Source organism: Branchiostoma belcheri, unplaced genomic scaffold (assembly GCF_001625305.1).
Source record: "Branchiostoma belcheri isolate BF01 breed outbred unplaced genomic scaffold, Haploidv18h27 scaffold61, whole genome shotgun sequence".
In the NCBI taxonomy this organism is placed as follows: domain Eukaryota; kingdom Metazoa; phylum Chordata; class Leptocardii; order Amphioxiformes; family Branchiostomatidae; genus Branchiostoma; species Branchiostoma belcheri.
Genome location: NW_017804254.1, coordinates 1,693,110 through 1,698,730, shown reverse-complemented (window position 1 = coordinate 1,698,730; position 5,621 = coordinate 1,693,110).

Below are 5,621 nucleotides of genomic sequence, written 5' to 3'. Positions count from 1 at the left end.
TTCTCACTCCACATTACGCGACTTTGCAAGGTTACAAATTTTTTTTGATTCTCACAGTTTCTCCCCCAAATTTTATGTCAGAATCACTAGATTGTAGCCAACTGTAATGTCTGTTGGCATTATTGTGAAGATTTGGCCCAGGATTTTTACAAGACAGCCTGCAACAGGGGTCAGGGTAGCAGCACTGAACTGGCTTCCAATATGGCAGCCATGCTCCACCATGCTCCTTGTTCACAGGAAGCCTTCTAGTTCTACAATTTCTTAAATTTTCCTCACATATGTAATGCTGTTGAAGTCAGAAGATGTACTCAGCTCACGGCTAACTCATCATACTGCTAGAAAGAATTCAATTTTTGTGTGTGTACAATTTGCATGTGATAATTTACCTGTTGCAAGGTGTGTCTGCTGGGGAGTTAGCCGTGGCGACTATTGATTCGGGCTTACATTGCATTACCCTCAGCAATAGTCGTGGAAAGATCCATTGGCAGAACTGCACATTTCCCGTTGGCTGCTCGATGCTCCGTTTTTGACCCGGTTTTTTGCTGTCCCGAGCTTCCCTACAATATAACTCCACAATTGGCCGGGTTGCCGATGTTTAGATCAGCCTAAATATCCACAGCGCGACAGAAAAGTAGTAAAATAGCTAGTCGGCACAAGCTGGCGCCGTCTTGGATATAGTCGGGAATGTCCGCTACCGCCGTCGGGAACGCTCGGTAGCCTTTCCGGTTATAATCGGAGAGCTTTCGGTCGGGCTTCGGTAATCGTGACGCTACCGAGCGTTCCCGACGGCGGTAGCGGACATTCCCGACTATATCCAAGATGGCGCCAGCTTGTGCCGACTAGCTATTTTACTACTTTTCTGTCGCGCTGTGGAATATTTAGGCTGATCTAAACATCGGCAACCCGGCCAATTGTGGAGTTATATTGTAGGGAAGCTCGGGACAGCAAAAAACCGGGTCAAAAACGGAGCATCGAGCAGCCAACGGGAAATGTGCAGTTCTGCCAATGGATCTTTCCACGACTATTGCTGAGGGTAATGCAATGTAAGCCCGAATCAATAGTCGCCACGGCTATGCACCCTGTTGAAGTTTTGAACAAAATTAAATCATTGCCCCGATACGCCTCCGCCATTCTTCAATTTCTTGCACGTAGTTTTCGCATTGGCACCTGCGGCATGAATGCCAGTCGTAGGCTAATGTTGATAGCCCAGCTTGCAGCTGCGGGTGCCATGTGAAAATGTCTCCCACTTCGAATTCGTACTTTACTGTCCAGTACTCAGTAATCAACGTCTGCGTCTTTCAAGGGTGGTAGGTCACCATTTTGATATTAATTCTCTCTCCGAACATATTTTATGTTATGGGTCTTCTTGTCAAGGTGTTCGCTTAAGATTAACTGTGAAATTATGAGTCTAACTCAAGATTCAAAACTCTAAATGTCAACATTTCGGACCCTTCTAGCTGATTTATAAGATTTAGTCTATAAATCTGAGTCCTACCTGAACCGACAAGGGGGTGGGGGGTTAGGACCTGCGCTTTTAGTTATATCTAATTTGCCCCCAAGCTGTGTGCCTTTAGATTGTTTACATCTATTTGTTACATCCATGCAGTATTATATATTTGTTAATTATTTTTCGTGTTTGATTGCGGCGCGTATATAAGTTTTGTTAACTTGAGTGCGTCGCCATCGCATATTTCTTTTCTTATGCTTTAATAATGAATTAAACTAAATGCAAAGTAGGTCATTATTGACATACTTAGGATATGTTAGTGATCCACCTGCCATATGCATAGGTTACATACGTAACAAAGCCCTTTCATGAGAAACACTGGAATTATTCAATTCCTCATTAATTATGCAAATTACGTCATCGTTTGCATAAGTTGTACCTAATAGTGTACATCTCTATGAAAATTAATGAATATGATCACATATCAGTAATCTAGTAGACCTTTACCAAAGACAAGCATATACATTTTTAATGTACTTATGCCATGCCTGACTCCGTATCTACTAGCGTACTTAGGCCAATATGTATGCAGTGGTTTACAAAGAGAGAATGTATTGTAACAGTCGGTTAAGCCGGTCCTTCTTGTCTTTCTTTCAATCTTTTTTGAAAGATTTTACTAAGAACGCCCTTGCTATTCTAAAACAAGCTGCAAGGGGGACCAAACCGATACCACTTTTGCTTGACTTAATACGATACACACACGATACAGAAAAGATACAAAACTGTTCTGCTGCAGTACCAAGGACAGTAGCTAGAAAGCGCATTACTGACCTTGACCACAGTCGTGCCAAGACCTACCCACATACCAAATATCATTACAATCCCGCCAGGCCTTCTTCAGTTATACATGTACGGAAACGCGCGCGCGCGCGCGCGCCAAAGACACAATACCTCCATTTTTCATGGAGGTAATAACTTCCGAGCGTGGAGAAGTACAGTCTAGCGGCGGACGAGGGTATTGCACTGACTGGAAAACTACCGCTGAAGTTCTCAACATCTTATTTGATTGCTCTCGTTACAAGCACGTAAAGTGAGCAGAAGTTATAGCTTTAGTGGTAATGAGCATTGTTAAAGGCCAAATTTTATTTATTCATTTTTTATTCAAGATTTACCACATGTGTGCAAGAATTGACATAACAGGTGACTATGTCACCTTTAGATCTAGATGTCAAACCTGAGACCAGACTAAGGTTTGAACCACTCACGCCGGGAAGGACCCCTGCTCTTTTCGATAGGTGTGGTGGGATCTTTAACGTGCTTAAGGTGTGGCCCTCCCGAATTCGAACACGGGACCTCCGGCTTTACGTCATATCCGAGAGGACGTCCCCAACCAAAGCTAGGTACTCATTTTCACCTGAGTCAAGTGAGGAAATAGGTGTAAAATTGCCTTTCCCACGGACACAACAATGGGGCCTGCCAGGGATTCGAACCCAGAACCGTCGAATTCTGAGTCAACAGCTCTAACCACAAGACCACCAAGTTGTCACCTATTACAATTTTCAACATCACTGATTTTTATGAGCTTAACGAAAAAGACCAGAGAGTAATGAAACGACTTTGTTCTCTAGTATCGGACTTTTTATTAAAAAATAATGAATAATTCTCAACATAAACATCGTTGCTTATGTGTGACTGTAGATTTCTAATACAATGTTGTACAACATACATGTTTTTTATCCATCTTTAATGTTTTCATCATGTTCACCAGAAATGTGCTGAATGCGGTCTATTCTGGACGACTATACATAAATATATATGGATAATTTTTATAAATCTCTGTAGGCTGCCACCAAAAAATTTAAGACTAGTATGTCCGGGACAAAAGCTACAAAAACCGGAAGTTCTCCTCTGTAGTATAAAGGACAGCCCCAAGGAGGTCCATAATCGTTGACCTTGGCCTTAGTCTTTTCAAGACTTACTCACATACCAAAACTTAACACAATGCATCCAGGACTTCTTATTTTTGCTGACCGCAAATCTGTTGAAACAGAGAGAGAGAGAGAGCAACATAGACCGAGACACACACACAGAAAGACAAATACACACACAGACCAAAAACAGATTTTCATGGAGGTAACTATCTAACTATCTATACGACTTCCCGCCACCCATACCGTGCATACCCCAGCCTGTATCCAGTGGTCTGTACCTGTAAGAGCCGGAGGGAGGACTGAGGGGTGACGGTCTGTATGATCGATCATTAGTAATAGTGTCAATAGTGCACCTGACTCGGTACGCTAATAGTACCACACCAGAACAAAAGTTCCAAAACAGTTCCCCGGCATTTATCTCGACTTGGCATCTTGTAATTGAGGAAGACGGATGATTAATTTAAGTTTGTAAGGCTATACTAAATTACCCCCTCCCTCTGGAAATAACCTGTGCAGTGCTTGTGTATGTAAATTTGGATGAGTGGTGGCCCAGGACGTGTGGGTGTCTCGCTGGGGTTGTGCAATAGTGGCGTGAGGTCAAATGCGGGTCAAATCTCCACTCTACAATCGTACACCGAGACTGTAACAGATCAGATAGCGTTGGAACTAGATGTACATATTTCACAACACCGTATTGCCGTTAAAAAAAGTAGTAGTAGTAGTAGTAGTAGTAGTAGTACATGTAGTAGTAGTAGAATATAAAAGTCAATCATTTTGACAAACAATAGGGTATTCGGTTTTTAGAGTGCGCCTTTACTTGGTTATTGGGTCGTCTTCACAACATTCCTAATATGATATCTTAGTTTCTTGGTACGTTGCATTCACTTTATTTCTTCAACTATAGTATATCTGTCCATTGAGTCGGATATATGTTCTGTTAGCTACAGGTATGCATGGGCACTGATATATATTGTTCTAACGTTTTCAACATAAAATTAAAAGGGTGTAGGTAAGAGACTGACACCCGTTTCCTTGTGGCGACCTGTCACCTTAGTAGCCTGAGTGTGAGCCTTTTTCGCTCCCCACGACTTGCTACCGGCCAAAAAGTTGCGAATCGTCGGCAGCGGACGAAAGCTAAAAAGGCTGACAGTCAGGCTAGCTACCTGTCCCCTACTTCACCTTTGTCCTTCTGTGTGTCCTGTGTGTGACATGACAGGAGGTGGGGGGAGAGGATTCCCGCCTGAGTGCACATACCTGGCCTGGGGCCTGTCATGGCGCCGCTCAGTTTTACCAGAGAAAATCTTCAGATAAGTGGAGACATTCAACAGAGGTGACCGGGGCGATCATTAGTTGGGTGACAACGCCAGTGACAGCCTGACAGCTATTGTCTCTAAAGAAGATTGGTGACACGGGTGATTAATGGGGAAGGGGTCGTCCGTGTGTCATCAGAGACTCATCTGTACGGAACAACACACTCCTATGTTCCTTATCCTTTATGTTCAGCCTTTGCTGCCTATAAGTCTGTGTAATGTGTTGTTTGCATTTGAAATATATGAAACTTTAAAACACACTCTAAACAAACCTTACAGCGACACAGAGGCAACTGGAACTGGTCCAAAACGTTTTACAAGTTTTACCCGTACCGTATGACTATGAATCAACTTGTTGTCTTTCTCTACTTCAGTTAAAGTCCATAATGTTGTGTTATATAAATCTTTGAATGGAATTGCAATGTATGTTTTACCTTACAATTGCATCAAGTTGAAAATGCTACGTACACACGAGTCTATGAAATCCTTACTTTCGTCAGCTTTTTTAACGTCAACAAAACTTTAATTTGTCGTCTACCCACTTGACTCTTACCTTTTCTCACTCTTACCTTATGCGACATTTAGCCTTGTATTTTCTTCGTGTTGCCATATCTTTACAAGGTCACAAGTGTTACGCTGACGTGTATCTATCTTTTTATTCGCATGTCTATCTTTTTGTATGAAATTGCCCGTTCTCGATGTTAACTTGCACATTAACGTTACTGGTGATGAAAAGTTAAGATAAGGTCTGTAGAACTATGTTAAGGTGGTGCAGTGTCTATATTCCAAATACCTAACACGGGACAAAATATTACCTTACATTCCTTTTTTATGGTCGGCGAGGTTCCTCAACTCAATGTTCGTTTGTTCATAAATTATAATTTATCACCACTAATATGCACTACCGATGTCTTCACATTCTTAACATGTCGG